The 18,698-nt window shown below is 42.4% G+C and overlaps 1 long non-coding RNA gene across 1 annotated transcript in view; it reads left to right on the forward strand.

Moving 5' to 3' along the window:
* The window catches only part of LOC148508112 (uncharacterized), a 34,633-nt gene extending 16,664 nt beyond the window's left edge, over positions 1-17,969 (forward strand). The window contains exons 6-8 of the long non-coding RNA XR_015869643.1: positions 10,472-10,561; positions 10,638-10,701; positions 16,909-17,969. This is a non-coding gene — a long non-coding RNA (uncharacterized LOC148508112). The remainder of the gene's footprint in view (positions 1-10,471; positions 10,562-10,637; positions 10,702-16,908) is intronic.
* The last annotated feature ends 729 nt before the right edge of the window (positions 17,970-18,698 follow it).

Genomic DNA, 18,698 nt, shown 5'->3' on the forward strand with positions numbered 1-18,698 from the left:
TAATATATTACAATATTTAATCTTTTGTCAGCAGATATATACAAAAAAATGTTCACAGTGGGAAAAACGCAATTGAAGCAAATATCCCAGGCGTACAATATAAATAGAGAATTTATATTCACAAACAACAAATATGAGAAATTCTCACAATATATAATTGAGATAAATATCCTGTCGTGATACTAAGTTAGTTTGTGAAAAGCGCCTGTACCTCACAGAGGTTGTGATCTGCTATTGATCATATGAACGTCGGCAGAGGTGAACAATTAGTCACTCACTTCAATATGTGCGTTTAAAAAAGTTCCCCTGCATCTGCTGTCGGCTCCCAGAGATGGAACTGATGAGAGTGCAGAAAGTAAAGGGATGAAAGAATAGCGGAGATCATAATAATAATCACATTGGTATATAAGACTCCATTAAGCCAATAACAAGACCATTATTAATAAAGACATTTTGAAATGTAATTATGGGTGAAATATATATATTTTTTATATGACATCAATCAGTTATTCTGCTAATATGTAAGCAGTCTCTGTACTTAAATAAGTTAAAGCAGTTTATCCCACTCATTAGATTTTATCTGGTACATATGCATAATCAAGTTTAGTACACCGAGAAATATAAGAAAAAAAGATGAAAAGGAAAAGCCTCTGTTCTATTCAAAGCCAGCTCAGCTGCATAGGTATGTGCTAATTGTAGTGAATACCCTGCAGACAGAGCCAGATGCCCTACTAGGAGGCACAGAGGTGTAAACCTTGTTAGCAGATATGGGGGAATGATTCCCTTGGTAAGGATTGCCCTTACTATCTGAAAAGATTTAAACCAGAAAGGATAGGTGCAGTGTATCAAACCTTAGTGCATCGCGTTTCCAGATGTCAATGCTAACAAGTATGTGGGGATCTGGTATGCTTGCTCCAGAGTATCCCCTGCATGACCGACGCGCGTTTCACCCAGCAGGCTTTATCACAGGTCCTTGTATGTCCGTGTCCCTGCTGCTCGTTATAAACGGAAGTCCTCATCTTGTAACTGGCAGGCCTCTCCTCCAATAGTATGAGGATTCCCCCTTGCCTGTTGTGTGTGGGTGGAGCTAAATCGCGTTCTCTGCTGTAGGATAGAGAGACAATCAATCTCTCTGTCAGCTAAACTCTATACATGTCAGCGCTCCTCCCCCAGGCCGGCCTCCTCTCTGCTCCTCGGCCATCTTTGGAAGAAGCATGGTGAGCGCTGCTGGACGCTGAAGAACGGTGGCATCGTGATCTGGGTCCCCCTGCATACCTCTCCTCCGTTGGATAAGGTCTGTGTATGCAGCGCTGTGTCCTACCAGGCTCTGAGTCTGTGTAGTTGAGGATCAGCGCTGATAGTGCAGGAATTGATTTCTTTGCATAGTATGTGACCTATGCTAGCGTCTGCTGCCTGTACTTTAATTTTCTATCTGTCAGCATTTAACTGTCCCTGTTCTTTCTGCTAAAGCCTTTGCGGTGCGGTGCTTGCAGGGTGGTCTCACACTATACTAACGAGTATCAGTGAGAGGGGTCACATACTTACCATTATGTCTGAAAGTGATTTTCCTCTCCAGCTTTTATGTACTACATGCAAGGTACCTATAGCGGAGGGGGACGGCAGTGCGGAAGGACTATGTCGACGGTGTTATTCGTTGACGCGACCGATTACGGTCACGGCTCCGGTACAGGAGCCGCCCTGGGCTTGTTTTGCCAAAGCGCTTACAACCCTCGTGGGCCAGTTAGCTCTGCAGCCTGCCCTCACTCAGATGGGTTTGTCCCAGCAGTCAGTGGTGTCGTCACCCATGCAGGGTTTCCCAAGACAATTGATGGTACCCCACAGTCTCCCTATTTCCCCTCCTCAGGTCTCTCATGAGCCTGCGTGGGTTAATTCGTTAACAAGCTCTGTACAGCAGTTGTCAGAAGTGTTACAAGGGGAGTCTGTGATGCGGCCTCACAAGCGGCCGGTGGCGTCTCTGTCTGCTCCTTATGAGGATGACGACGGGACGTCCGATGATGGGGAGATTCTGGATCTTTCTGACCAGGAAACTTCCCGCCCTAAAGAGTCGGACGCTAAGTCTAAGGTGTATATAGCTGGCCTTATTCGTGCAGTCCGTACTGCTTTAGTTATTGAGGATGAGGAGCCTCCGGTATCAAAGTCCAAATACGCCTTTTTCAAAGATGTTAAAGGAGATACCACAGTGTTTCCTCTTTCGGGGCAATTAGTTGACCACCTAGAGGAAGCGTGGAAACAGCCAGGCAAACGATATCAGCCTCAAAGGCGTTTAGCAGTGGCGTATCCGTTTGCGGACAATTATTTTGCAAAGTGGGAATCTCCTCCTCAGGTGGATTCTCATGTGACACGCCTTGTCCGTAGTGCCACATTACCAATGCCATCCGTGTCCTCCCTTAAGGATGCTATGCACCGCAAGGTGGAGATCTGCCTGAAGTCCGTCTATTCCCTTGTGGGGGGGCTGCGCGGCCGGCTATGGCCATTTGCTGGGTTGCCCGAGCTATGGAGCGCTGGGCTGATACGTTGGAGGCGTCCTTCTATTCCGACTGTTCGGCTGAGCAGACGGAGTTGATCGGCAATCTCCGGGATTCGGCCATTTATATCAACGAAGCGGCCTTGGATGTTAGTACCCTGGCGTCTCTAATTTCTTCGGCAGCTGTGGCTGCTCGTCGCACCTTGTGGTTGCGATCCTGGAAGGCGGACGCTGATTCCAAAAAGGGTTTGGAGGCGTTGCCTTTTAACGGAGAAGTTCTCTTCGGTCCGGACCTAGACAAAATTGTAGCCACGCTGGCGGCAGCTAAATCGGCATGTCTCCCGTCGGCTGCTGTTCCTTCTCGTTCAGGTACTCCGTCCTTTCGGTCTTATAGGGCCCAGGGTAGGCCTAAGACACAGTCCTTTCCCCGACAGACTGGCCCCAAGAAATCTACCAAGCCCCGGAAGCAGGCCTGGAGTACCAGACGTCCGGCCCCTAAGCCAGATGACAAGCCTGCGGCCTAACGGTCCGGGCCTCCCTTTGGGGGATCCCAAAGTGGGAGGCCGCCTGCTGCAGTTCGCCCGGTGTTGGTCGGTCACCACGACAGACACTTGGGTTCTCAAGGTGGTCTCACACGGGTATGCCCTCTCCTTCCGGCACAGACCTCCGGCTCGATTCTTCACCACGGGTCTACCATCAGACCGGAACAAAGCCACGGAGCTGCGGAAAGTTTTGCACACTATGCTGCAGGCTGGAGTTACAGTGCCTGTTCCATTCTCCCAGAAGGGCCAGGGTTTCTATTCCAATCTCTTTTTGGTGCAGAAACCCAATGGGTCGTTTCGTCCGATTCTCAACCTCAAAGCTCTCAACAAATCTTTGCGGGTGCCGAAGTTTCGGATGGAGACCCTACGGTCCATCATTCTGGCGCTGAAACCTGGGGACTACATGGTGTCATTGGACATACAGGACGCTTACCTGCATGTCCCTATTCTTTTGCGCCATCAGCGGTTCCTCAGGTTTGCAATTCGCAGCGACCACTATCAGTTCCGGGCGTTACCTTTTGGCCTGGCGACAGCACCACGTGTTTTCACCAAGGTGATGGCGGTCATGGCGGCTTCCCTGCGGCTGCAGGGGGTCCGCATGTTGCCGTACTTGGACGACCTTCTATTAGTGGCAGGATCTCCGGAGCTCCTTCTGCGCCACTTGGACCTGACCATTGCGCTACTGCAACGGCACGGCTGGTTAATAAACTGGCAGAAGTCCACCCTGGTCCCATCTCAGCGAATTCTGCACCTCGGAGCCTTATTGGACTCGGGACAGCAAAGGATCTTTGTGACGGGGGAAAAGATCTCTGCCTTACAGTCGAGGGTGCGCAGTTGTCTGCAGAGCCGCCGGGTGTCTCTACACTCGGCGATGAGGTTACTGGGCTCCATGGTGTCGGTATTCGACATGGTGGAATATGCCCAGTTTCACTCCAGACCTCTGCAGCACCTGATCCTGTCCAAGTGGAATGGACTGCCTCAGTCTCTAAAATCCCAGACGATAGTGCTCACTCCGGAGGTTCGCCTGTCCCTTGCCTGGTGGTTGCAGACGACCCATCTCAACAAGGGTCGTCCGTTCTGGGTGGCGAATTGGGTCCTGTTGACGACGGACGCCAGTCTTCGGGGCTGGGGAGCAGTTTCGGGTCCACACTTGTTCCAGGGCAGGTAGACTCCGGCAGAAGCAGAGCTTCCAATAAACATCTTGGAACTCGAAGTCGGGCGGCTTGATTTTTCATGGGAACAGGGCAGTGCTACGCACTCATCCTGAATTTCTTCCCAAAGTTGTTTCCCAGTTTCATGTTAACGAGGAAATAGTTGTTCCGGCCTTTAACTCACCTGGCCTTTCAGTGGGTGAGGCCACTTTGGATGATGTGCAGTCCTTAATGACTTATGTTGACCGCACTTCTCCGTTTCGGAAGTCGGACGCCTTGTTTGTCCTCTATGGCTTCCGTAAAAAGGGTTGGCCTGCTTCAAAGCAAACTTTGGCAGCCTGGATCCGTATGGCTATTTCTGAAGCTTATCTTCATGAAGGTCTGCCGGTTCCTCCTTCTTTGAAGGCTCATTCCACTAGGTCTGTGGGTCCTTTGTGGGCAGCTCGACGTGGTGCCTCTGCAGTCCAGATCTGCAAGGCTGCTACGTTGTCCTCTGTCCATACCTTCGTGAGGTATTACAGGTTTGACACCTTCGCCTCTCAGGATGCTTCCTTCGGGCGGCGGATTCTCCTTTCAGCACAGGAGCGTCCCCACCCTTAAAGGATACTGCTTTGGGACATCCCCAAGGTATCCTGTGGATACCCTATGGACCCTGAAGTAGAAAATATGAGATATGGTAAGAACTTACCTTTGTTATCTCTATTTCTACGAAGTCCATAGGGTTCCACAGGACTCCCGCCCTGTCGCACCTGTGCTGCAGATGGGCTTTACTCTGGTCACCGGTTTTTCCATCTCCCTCTGGTGAGAATGTGATTCTTGTGTGTGTCCAGATCTTTTTTCTCTCTCTTCCTTCTCCTCCGGCCTATGGCATGGTAACTAACTGAGATGCCTTGGCTCGGGGGCGGGGTATAGGAGGGGGACCCTAGTGCATCCTGGGAGGACTGAAAACTTAACTCTATGGTGCCCGATGCCTGACGTCATCACCTATACCCCAAGGTATCCTGTGGAACCCTATGGACTTCGTAGAAATAGAGATAACAAAGGTAAGTTCTTACCATATCTCATATTTTTTTCTATGATTAGCTGAGCTCCAAGATTCTCATTTAGCTATGTTATAGATGGCTTAATCAAGATTATGTCTTCATATGTTTAAACACCCCGCATTACACTGAAACATTGAGAGAGATACGATCTAACACTGATTACATGTGAATCGCATATGACAGGGCTTTGTCTATATGTGTGGCCAAATAATAAAGATTTTGCATAATAGTTTCTCCCATGTATAGAGAGTTTAGCTGACAGAGAGATTGATTGTCTCTCTATCCTACAGCAGAGAACGCGATTTAGCTCCACCCACACACAACAGGCAAGGGGGAATCCTCATAGTTTGTGACGTACTTAGCGTCACATGATTCCCTTAATCACTCCCCCAGTAGGATACTATTGGAGGAGAGGCCTGCCAGTTACAAGATGAGGACTTCCGTTTATAACGAGCAGCAGGGACACGGACATACAAGGACCTGTGATAAAGCCTGCTGGGTGAAACGCGCGTCGGTCATGCAGGGGATACTCTGGAGCATGCATACTTGTTAGCAGGAATCCCTGACATCTGGAAACGCGATGCACTAAGGTTTGATACACTCCACCTATCCTTTCAGGTTTAAATCTTTTCAGATAGTAAGGGCTATCCTTACTAAGGGAATCATTCCCCCATATCTGCTAACAAGGTTTACACCTCTGTGCCTCCTAGTAGGGCATCTGGCTCTGTCTGCAGGGTATTCACTACAATTAGCACATACCTATGCAGCTGAGCTGGCTTTGAATAGAACAGAGGCTTTTCCTTTTCATCTTTTTTTCTTATATCTCTCGGTGTACTAAACTTGATTATGCATATGTACCAGATAAAATCTAATGAGTGGGATAAACTGCTTTAACTTATTTAAGTACAGAGACTGCTTACATATTAGCAGAATAACAGATTGATGTAATATAAAAAATATATATATTTCACCCATAATTACATTTCAAAATGTCTTTATTAATAATGGTCTTGTTATTGGCTTAATGGAGCCTTATATACCAATGTGATTATTATTATGATCTTCGCTATTCTTTCATCCCTTTACTTTCTGCACTCTCATCAGTTCCATCTCTGGGAGCTGACAGCAGATGCAGGGGAACTTTTTTTAAACGCACATATTGAAGTGAGTGACTCTCATTGTTCACCTCTGCCGACGGGCATATGATCAATAGCAGATTACCACTTCTGTGAGGTACAGGCTCTTTTCACAAACTAACTTATACCTCTTTTCCACCAATAACCCAGGTCCGACCTGGGTTTTTGGACATGGTTCCAACCCTGGTCAGACCCATTTACACTGCACCTTTGATCTGGGTTACTCCCAGGTCAGCTCTGTTCACACTGAACTCAGGTCTGCCCTGCTAAACCTGTGAGGTCATAAAAAGTGGGAGGTGAATGCTCCACAACCACCAATCCGCTCATTTTAGGCATGATCCAGGTCAGATAACCCGGGTTGCACCGTTTACACTGCACCATTACCTGGGTCCAACCCTGGTAGCTACCTGGGTTGGATTGCAGGGTCACTTGACCCAGGTTATTTTTCAGGGACCCTTTTTACACTGAGCTGCGACCCGGGTAGACCCAGCAAAAACCCTGCTCTGGTGTAAAAGGGGTATTAGTATCACAACAGGATATTGATCTCAATTATATATTGTGAGAATTTCTCATATTTGTTGTTTGTGAATATAAATTCTCTAGTTATATTGTACGACTGGTATATTTGCTTCAATTGCATTTTTCCCACTGTGAACATTTTTTGTATATATCTGCTGACAAAAGATTAAATATTGTAATATATTATAGTAGCCAGGCAACTGGTAAACAAATATATTTCTTTGTATTGTAACATCTATGACAACAGGGCTGGTTTAACGAGTACTATAATTGTATATATACATGTACATAGAGGGAGATCTTATATGTAATTATTATCACACTATATAATGTCACACTGGTTAATCTGATGTCAATAGACTTATTTAGCCTGAATTATGTTTTAATAAACAAAACATTTTTTTTTTTATAAAGATGTGTCTGTCTGGTACTAATATTGAGATGAAGATTCTAATGTGTCTCTATAAAGTACCTAATTGTATGTCCTCCTGTTAGTCTGTTTGATCTTAATAGATCCAGTTAAAATAATTTTTTGATTTATATAATAGAGGGCCCCCACAAAAGGAGTTTTCTTTTTCTTCTTGTTTCATGAGAGAATAAACTTAACAATACACACTTAAGGACTAAACCTAAAACTTACTCTGTGGTGCCCAACCCAAACAAAAACCCATCGTGTCTGAACCTAATATCCACCTCACCGCAAACTAACTGTAACCATCCCAATTTAGTGCCTAACACTAATAGGACCTTACCCCAACTTAGCTAATTAACTTTCTAATCAAGAAGTTTGGGATGACTGCGTCATATTTACCATGTGCGTTGAGATTACAGCACAGTTAATGTAAACTTCATCATAAAAACACGATTGGGATGCCCATCGCCACCCAGCTGTGGACACAGTCATGTTCCCAAAATATATTTTTAAGCTATGTGGGGCTTTAGCAGATATAATTGATTTTATATTTCACGACAAAAAAAAAAAAAAGCAGAAGTTTAAGTTTATACTATGACCACAAAAGTCAAGGACAATTTCTTTAAAGATTTGCAAACACAGAGTAAGCCTGTCAAAACAATATACATATGAACTATATTGTAGTGTTAGCTAATGAAATTATTTTATTTAGTAGGAGAAAAGAGACAAAGAAGGGTATCTTTTTGAAGATGAACAAAGTGAAGGAGAAACTAAAGATCAGACAGCAGATACAGATATGCATTAAAAAAAAATAGCTCTGTGACTTATATACATTGGGCTCGATTCAATTCAACGTGAATTGAATAGCGCCCGGATTGAGCTCCCGGAGATATACAATTCATTGCACTGCTAAGTCCCACTAAGGATTTCTTCTTGCATCCCTCCTGGGATGCGAGCAGAAATCCCCAAATAAGTCCAGGCGCAATGCGGTTTTCTGTCCTTAGCGCGGCGGAAACAGCATCGCGAAGGGAAGTTTATTTGGAGAATGGCCGTTCTCGCGACTGAAGATCCTGTTTAAGTACGAGAACGGGCATCTCACAACCTAACAGCGCGGAGAATTTAATAGCTCCGGGATCTCTCTCCACACGCTATTTTAATTCTCAAACAATCGAATAGAGCCCATTGTTTTAATGCAAGACAAATTGAATGCAAGACAACTTTAATTGTTCAGGAGAAGGCTCTCTCTGAGTGAGGATATTCTACAAAGGGTCACAATGGGTACGGATTGAATAAAATGCAAAAATCAATAGATGTGGGAGGGAGCTCACGCAGCTATTCAATACACCGCGCTGTTTGATCGTGATAAATTATTTATTCTCGAAGCCCCTTGGGGATACTAGTAGAAATCCGACAAAACTTTGTCTGTGAAGCTGTTTGCAGGCCGCGCGAACGGCACTTTAGTCAGTTAATTAAGTTTCTCGCAACTAAACACCTGGGTTAAGTCCCAAAAATGGGCATTCTCTGACTTAACCAATTCCCGAACAGGCAAACAGCGCAGTGTATTGAATAGCTGCGGGAGCTCCCAACCTCGACTATTCTTTTTTGCATTGAATTTAATTTGGCCCAATGGAGAATAACGCTAAGGGCCGTATTCAATTAGTGGCGAAAAGTCCGAATCCACAAAAAAGTATCGCAAGTGACATCATTTCGGCATGCGAAAAGTTTCCCCCATATTCAATTCCAGAAACTTTTCGCCGGTGCGGAAAGTCAATGCAATGAAACCTCCAAAAAGTTTTGCCTATGAATAGGTGTTGATAGACAGTGCAGAATTGGGGTTTTGGGGTGCAAACCTCGGAACACCTCCCTGCACCTTTGGGACAGTCCCCCAAAGGTAAACTGCATCAAAAAAAGTTTAAAAAATACTTTAGATCACCCCAAAAAAATACTTTCATTTTGGGGGCGAAAAAGTCCAAAGTTGGGGGACAAACTTAAAAACTAGCGAAATAGACTCCAGGGGTGTCCCCAAGTATGCCCCAAGTATTTTTGGGATTGCAGGTGCTTGGATTTTTTTACGTTTTTTAAATCTTCACTTTTGCAACTTTAAAATATGCTAGTACCCATTTTTGTGTACCCCAAATTTGGTGGGACTACTTATTTTCACAACAAATACTATTCTTCACCACTTATGCAAATACTCTAATTAGCAGTACCCCAAATACCTTCAGCAGTGCATCTTTTGGGGGGGTCAGGCTGATATCCCCAAATGTGACAGCACTTTTCGTCTGTTAGAGTTTCGCCGGGTCCCGTTTTCACCGATTCCTAATTGACTACGGGGATAAGCAGTCACGCGCGCGATACTTTTCCGCATTGAAAACCAGCGATGTTGGCGAAAAGTCCGGCATGCGAAAAATACGGGAGTTTTCGCACCTAATTGAATATGACCCTAAGTGAGAATTAAATAGATGGATTATACACATTAACTTTAATTTTTTTAAATATGGATGTATGTTGGATTGTATACCATACGCCAATATACGGACAGCAGAATACCCTGTGCAGCCAAAATGAAAACACCAGTATATCGCATTACATGATCATACCAGGTAAGTATCACTATACCAGAAGATGTGGGGGTTATGTTTGGGTAACCACTGGGGAGATTATGGTTAGGAAACCTAAGTGAAGGGTTAGGGTGTGTTAGGCATTCTAGAAAGGGGGTTAGGGTAATCTCCCCCAGCCCAACCCCCTCTTCCCCCTGAGAATTAGTTTGTGGCCTGAAGAGAGGTGTGTTAGGGTTAAGCACCAACTGCAGTATGGTTTAGGGATATACACTGGGATAGTGAGAGTTAGGCAAATATAAAGGATGGTTAGGGGTGGAAAGGGTTCGTATACTTACTGTCCCTGTCTGTATGTTCATTAACCGGGATGCCACAGTTATACCTTATTGATTTGTTCTAAATTAACAAAGTGCCACAAGGTTGTTTGTGCCACTTGCAACAGTAGTTGTTTCGGATTTCTGATTGCATGTAAGGAGGAGGGAAGAAGAAATACAACAGCGGGGATAACGGTACACAAAATAAAATAGGTAATTGTCTTGTTCTGCAACGCTATTCATTAAGCCTTAAAATAAATAGTGGCTATTGTGATATGCACAGAATAATTGATGTCCTTTTTTTCTTTTAGGAACAATACTGCAAAATACATCTTCAGAACAATTGAGTGAAGGGGAACAGTGTGAATGTAATGTTGAAACCCAAAGAGATATGGACATGGGTATGCATGTCAAACCAATTTCTATACATATGAATAAAATATGAATGTTATCTAATGAAATGATTTGGTTTTGCAGGAGAAAAGAGCCAAAGAAGACTTTCTTTTGATGATGATGAAAGTAGAGTAGACAGTGGAGAAAGGTAGGCAAATCCTCCCCAAAAAAATATAAATATATAGTAATCCGAGGTCCGGCACTCCAGATAAATAAGGAAATGTAGCAGGGGTGCCCTCACAAAGGGGTTAAACAAGCAGCTAGAGGTGCAGCACTCCCTTATAAAATAACCACACAGACCACAGCAGTGGTAATAGCACGTTTAAGTACTATCTTCAGCCATACAACACAAGTACAAATCTTACCTTAAATACACCCCACTGCCCAATACACAAGAAGTGCGCCACACAGGACCCACGAGGCCAGCCGGCGATGCATCCCGTCATCATCAGCTGATCCCAATACCTCACCATAGCAACAAATAAACATATAACGAACATGAATAGAAATAGCATTACCAAACATATAATGCCAAATCCCCAGTGATGCCATGTAAGTCCAACTGCATCTATATCATCTTTTCCATCTTAGCTCTAGCAACGTTATAAGTCTACATAAATATCCACAAATTACATACTAAAATTTTGCAAGATAATAATAACAATCATCATGTCACAAATAACATTGTAACATTAATATAGTCACACATAATAAATATAATGTGCATCAACATTACATGACAAAAAGCATGTGATAAAGCAGATACATATTAGAAACACTTGTTAAACTAATGACATACTAGAAATCATAGAAACATTAAGATATTGGCTGATTAGAAATATCAAATGTTGGCATAACTAAGGCATATTAGAAACATGATGGGCCCAATGATTCATTAAGCCCACGAGGTGCAACCACGTCCACGCGGTGAATCCACCTTGACTCACATTGTAACAACAAACGGGTTCTATCCCCACCACTACTTAGTTGTGGGATGTGATCAATCACCCTGTAGTAAAGACATGCCAGATTATGATTGGAAGCCACAAAGTGGCGAGCCACTGGTTGATCACTTGAACCACATGACAGTACATCGCATATACTTGAGCGATGCATTGCCATGCGTTCCTTTTACGTTGGGTTTTACCCACATAAAAGAGCCCACAAGGGCATGTAATCTGGTGGATTACAAATTAACTATTGCAGGTCAAATGATGTCGAATGAAAAATCTTTTTCCAGAATGAGGGTGAGTAAAAACCTCACCAGGAATTAGATATCGGCAACTTACGCAAGAGCATCTAAAGCATCCATTTTTCACCACCGACAAGAAATGCTTCTTGGGGGGGGTATTAAACCACAATTAGAAATGTCAGCCCTAACAAAGATGTCTCGTAATTTCCTACCTCTGGAGTAACATGACATGATGTCCGTATCAGTCAAGCCCATGGTTTTATCATATTTAACATGGGCCAATATTTTTAAGTGGCCCTATTCACACTGGGAGACAAAACATTAAACTTATTGACCCACGGCAATATTGTTTACTTATCAGAGGACTCACGTTTAGTCAATAACGACATTCGATCAACTAAGTTCACCTTCTCCTTGGTGGCAAGCAAGCTCTTGCTATTATAGCCACGTGATAAAAATTGTCAATAAGGGCATCAATCTGCACCATTGCAGTATTAGTGTCATCATTAATTCTCCACACCCTCAACATCGGGGAGTACGGTAAACCCAGTTTCAAATTTCTGGGGTGACAGCTATTCATGTGAAGCAAAGTATTGCGGTCAGTTTTTTTAATAAAAACTGATGTAGTTAAGACTGCACCTTTCTTGGTAATCAAGACATCCAAAAAGTCAATCTGCTGTTGGTCCATTCTGACCGTGAATTTAACAGGGCATTGAGATTTATTGTGAGTGTCAAACAGCCGTAGCAACATACTTTCACTACCCTGCCAAATCATAAGGACATCATGTATAAATCTAGTATAGAATAAAATGTTAGCGGACACAGATGTATCAGAAAAAAATAACTCCTGCTTGATCCAAAACATGTAATTTGCATACGCGGGTGCCACCGCCGAGCCCATGGCACATCCAGTGAGCTGCAGGAAATATCCACCATCGAACATAAAATAATTTTTCGTCAATGCAAATTCCAAAACCTGGGCACAAAATTCAACAAAGCCAGACTCATATAGACCACTTCGGATCAACAGATCTTTCACAGTCTTTAAACCATCATAATGTGGAATGACAGTGTACAGACTAGTTACGTCGGCACATACTAACCACGTCTCCTGTGGAACATTACAAAAATCATTTAATTTATTTAACAACATGGTCGTGTCAAGTAAAAAATTAGGATGTGATTGTATCAAGGGCTGTAAAATAGAATCCAACAGAACAGAACATGGTTGTGCTAAGGATTCCCTTGCACTGATAATTGGAAGGCCGGGCGGAGGATTGATCCCCTTATGTACTTTGGGAAGAGTATATACTAGTGGAATTATTGGAAAATCCGGTGATAAAGCCACAAACAGCGGTTCTTCAATAATGTTCTTTTCCAAAGCACATTTCAGGATACTCCATAATTCAGTTTTAAATGTAGATGTTGGGTCACCATTAAGGTTGCCATATGTCAAACTATCGCTTAGTTGCCATTGAATCTCAGACCTATAGTCGCCAATGTCTTGAAGTACCACCAGACACCCCTTATCAGCGGGGCAAATTATAAGATTAAAATTTCTAAAATTACTTAATAGCTGCTCTTTTCAATGATATTAGATTTGGATGAAACACACAGGACTGATTAAATATTTTAGAGACTTCATCATCAAGCATCCGAATGCAGGTTTTAATACTAGCACTAGAGGAGCTTGGTTCAAAATTAGATCGGTGCTGTAATTTGCGTAAAGATGGTGGTAATCAATCTTTAACGTTAGTTCTCAAAGGCTCAGGTTTATAAAAAAAAAAATATATATATATATATAATTTAATTTAAGCTGACGATTCAGGCGATGCTTTTTCCACTTGACAAGAAAAATCGTCAAAAGGAGTGCTGGGGACAAACGACAATCTCGTATTTAGAAGTTCCAACTCAGCTTTAGACAGTTCATATGAAGAATAGTTAAGCACTACATTATCTTCTGGAGTGGCGGTCTGCCACGGCTTCTGCCTTTTACTTTGTCCACCTCTACGGGTATACCTTGCCCTTGAGCTGAAACTTTTGAACGTGTGGTTTTCCCTAAAGGGACACCCCTGCTGCTGGTTGGTTTAAATTCACTTGCATTACTAGTAAATTCTTTTGAGGAATCAGTGTCAATCCTAGTTTTAGGATATCGTTGATGTATATTTTGTCTACCGCCACTGATACACATTATGCTGCTCATAGTCGACATGCTTTTTGTCATGTAATGTTGATTCACATTATATTTATTTTTGTGTGACTATCTTGATGTTACAATGTTATTTGTGACATGATGATTATTAGGGATACGTTTAGGAAGCCGGTGGCCGCAATCCCAACCTTCGGCTTCCCAAATTCTCTATCCCGCCTAGGGATAAATGACCGGCGTCTAAAATCTAGACGCCTGTCATTTTCCCGGCGCCGGGAGACAGGCGCCCGGCATCACGATTGAAGGGATGCCGGGCGCCGCGAGCGGACAGCCGTGGGGGGGAGGAATAGGTTTAGGGCACCCGGGAGGAATTAGGGTTAGGCACCCCCCCGGGAGTGTTAGGGTTAGGCTAGGGGGAGGGAGGGTTAGGTTTAGGCACCCCCGGGGGGGACTTAGGGTTAGGCACACCCCGGGGAACTTTAGGCAGCGGGGAAGGGGAGATTAGGGTTAGGCACTTAGAGGGGGGAGGTTAGGGTTAGGCACCCCTAAGGAGGGTTAGGGGGGTTGGTTAGTAAGTACTTACCTTAGGGACGATCGGGATTTCCAGCGCTGTCGGGCTTCCGCTACCGGGCTCTGCTATTTTGTCGGGCTGCCACAGCCGGGAATCGAACTGCCGGTCATGCGGCAGCCGGCTATTCATACCGAATGCAATTATTATCTTGCAAAATTTAAGTATGTACTTTGTCTAAGATGTTTATGTAGACTTATAACGTTGCTAGAGTTAAGATGGAGAAGATGATATAGATGCATTTGGACTTACATGGCATCACTGGGGATTTGGCATTATATGTTTAGTAATGCTATTTCTATTCATGTACGTTATCTGTATATGTTTATTTGTTGCCATGGGGAGGTGTTGGGATCAGCTGATGATGACGCACTTGTTGATGACGTCATCGGGATGCGTCGCCAGCTGGCCTCGTGTATCCCGTCTGGCCCCTTTCATTTTGTATTGGGGAGTGGTGTGTATTTAAGGCAAGATTGTACTTATGTGTTGTATGGCTGAAGATAGAACGTTTCAGTACTTTAAGTACTATTATCACTGCTGTGGTCTGTGTGTTTTATTTATAAGGGAGTGCCACACCTCTAGCTGCTTTTATTTACATATATATATATATATATATATATATATCACTTACATAAATTGTTGAAAATTAAATGGAAGACAAATGTATTTTGGATGAAAATGGACTATCATGATGGACAATAACAGTACTTGAATCTTAAACAGGTTAGTTATGCACAAGAAATGTAATTCTAATAAATTGGTAGGTAGTTAAAAATTTAGAGGGTGTAATACATCTTGACAATATACCAAGGACATAATGACAGAAACCAACCAAATTATCACCCCGCTATCCTATCCTAAATTACATTAGGATACATTGGTCACCATCTGTACCACTAAAATCAAAATCATATGTATGACTGGTAAGTATCAGTGTCCCGTGGGAAAGTGGTGTTAGGATTAGGCGCCCCCCTGTTTTGGTAGGTTAGGGTGCATGAAGGTGTGGTTAGGCATCAACAGGGATATGTTATGGTTAGGGACTGGAACATGTAGATTAAGCACATTTAAAGGAAGTTTAGGTTTAAAGTGGGGGTTGGTCGGGTTGGGATACCTACTGAGCTTGGCGTGATCTTAAGTAAGCGGGATGCCATGGTAGAGATTTAAACAGGCATATATCAAGCCAACTTTATTTAAACAAGATTAAACAAAAATAAACTAAATAGCGCAAGGATGTTTAAACAAATAGCAAAAGTAGTTGTTTCAAATTTATGATTGCAGGGAAGGAGGAGTAGAAGATTAAAAGAGTCAGGAGGAATAACAGTACACTAAATAAAAAAGAGGATTGTCCTGTTTTGCTAAATAATTAATATTAATCTATGTTGGTAAGGGTTTGTGTAGATAAGGAAAGTTAGGGTTAAAAACTTAAAGAAGGTTTGGAAATAATAGGGGAGGGTTAAGTCTAGGTCATGTACTTCTTGAGGCTATGGATTAATTTTAAAATAAATTTAAGGTTATATAAATAGGGGTAGAGGATTTTTTAACACGTTTTTAAATTACCTAAAATATTACAATGGATGGGTATTTCTTATAAAGTGTGTTCACAATAGAAAATTAACCATGTTGTAAATGTAAATTATGTTTTTTATTTATTTTTTTCTCACTAAATATTTTCATTATTTAGAAACATTAAAAAGAAACACTATAAAAAATTATGTAAAACCTATGAAAATATAATAACTAATATTTGTACTATTAGGAAACAAAGACCATCATACAAATAGCGAGATGCATTTAAAAATTGAAGTTTAGCTGTAACAATTGGTTTTTAATGAGGTGGATAATTATTAATTAATTGTGAAATATTACATTTGAAGGATATATTAGTTTATCAGTAAGTAAAAGGAAATGAAATACATACCATCAGAACGTGATGTAGTTAATATCCTGATGGACTACATGATGGTAGTCGATAAACAGTCTACGTGAAAAATGCAAAAGCAAGGATCCCTTTACGAATCGAGAAACCCCAATCGGTGAGCCAAAAGAAGGCATCACAATCTTAAGACAACGGAAACAGCTAAGTCTTAGCTGCTGGGGGGGAGGGGGGGGAGATGGGCTAGCTTTAGGCACAGTAGGGGGGAACTTAAGGTTAGTCAACCCCACGGGAGTGTGAGGGTTAGGCTGTGGGGAAGGGGAGTTTACGGTTAGGCAAAATTAATGGGGTTAGAGTTAGACATTAGTTTTGGGGGGCAGAGAAGGGGGGAGGTTAAGGGTTAGGTAAGGAGGCTCTTTAGGTGCTGGTATTTCATCATAACTAATATACAAGGGTTGTCCAAAAAATAATGCCTAAATGCTCATAACTCTGAAATAATATGCAATATTTATTTGAAACTTTGCCAGTTTGTAATTTAATATGTCTGCTAGTTATACATGTATTTTTGTTTAGGTAGTCCAAGAAATATCATGGAATCCAAGATGAAACAAAGAGCCGTCATTGAATTTCTGGAAAAAGAAGGCTGCAGTGCTACAGAAATCCACAGAAGACTGAAAAAAGTGTATGGTTAGCGTACAAATGACTATAGCAATGTCAGAAGGTGGATGAAGCGTTTTCAATCGGGAGAATCGTCTGTGTGCGACAAACCTCGTGGTGGCAGACCATCAACTGCAGTGACAGCAGAGAACCGACACAAAGTAAATGCCATGATTCAGAAAGACCGCCATGTGACCATCAGTGATGAACTGGAATGTAGCAATGGCACTGCAGAAACACTAATCAATTATTTGGGATATCATAAAGTGTGTGCTAATTGGCTTCCAAAGAAATTAACCAGGGATCATAAGGCCCAGAGGGTGGAAGTGTGCAATGACCTTTAGACCAACTTTGAACCAACCCTGAGACATTTTTGGAAAATGTTATTACAGGAGATGAGACCTGGGTATTCCTTTATGACCCAGAAACAAAGGCCCAATCAAAGCAATGGAAACACCCAAGTTCAAAAAAGTTTAAATCACAGCGATCCGTAAACAAAGTCATGGCCACATTCTTCTGGGATTGCCGAGGTGTTATTCTCATCGATTACTTGGAACCAAACCAATCAATCAACAGTGATCGATACATTATTACACTTAAGAAGCTGAAAGAAGCCATTCGCAAAAAAAGGTCAAGAATTCCACTGTCAAATGTCATCTTACACCACGACAATGCCAGACCTCACACTTTGATGGCAACATCTGCGGCCATTGCCAAAATGGGGTGGGCAATAATGCCACATTCACCATACAGTCCTGATCTGACTTTCATCTGTTTGGCCTTCTCAAATACTGTCTCTGGGGTCAACATTTTGAAGACAGAGGTTGTTAAAAACGCCATACGCTCCTGGGTCAAACACCAACCACTGGAATTTTTCCAAAGTGGATTCACAGCTTGGGTTGAGAGGTGGAGAAAATGTTTGAGGGCAGATGGTGAATTTTTGGAGTAGAGTCATTCTGTTACTAAGACTTCAAAGTATTTTACTGCAAATTTTCAAATCTGTATCTATAATAAAATTTGAGTTGTGAGCATTTAGGCATTACTTTTTGAACAGCCCTCGTGTGTGTGTGTGTGTGTGTGTGTGTGTGTGTGTGTGTGTGTGTGTGTATGTATGTATATATATATATATATATATATAGTGATGTATAATCAACTTTTCGATGTTAATTCATTGACATCAGGATATGAAAGACATACAAAATTACACTTACTTATACTGCCACCACTCCCATGTGCTCAGCTGCAATCCACGAGTGCGTCCCGGCGGCGCCCGTTACTGCAGCAACAAAATCAAAACAAACAAAGGCTGATAAATACAGAAGCATGGACATTTAACAATACATAATACATAAATCCTATACATATAATGAATTGGAACCTAGCTAGCTAGAAAAATTGTATTAATGCAGCCAAATTCTATAGCTCATAATATCACGTGGTTCCAATGTTCATAACTCTGAACTGGTAAATCGATAATATTAAAGAAAATAAAGAATAAAAAATATACCATACTAATCGAAGTTACTGACACCTAACTACAAAACAATAATCTACCCAATATGTGTACAGTCACCCCGGGCAGACACCCGTAGGAGACTAAATCCACTGTAAAGGCAAACTATCAATCACAAAATCCTACACATATACGTGAGTAATGAAAATATATCGTTTATAGACAATATCGAAGGATACCCAGTCACATGAAC

This window comes from Taudactylus pleione, unplaced genomic scaffold (assembly GCF_031769625.1).
Source record: "Taudactylus pleione unplaced genomic scaffold, aTauple2 ptg000377l, whole genome shotgun sequence".
In the NCBI taxonomy this organism is placed as follows: domain Eukaryota; kingdom Metazoa; phylum Chordata; class Amphibia; order Anura; family Myobatrachidae; genus Taudactylus; species Taudactylus pleione.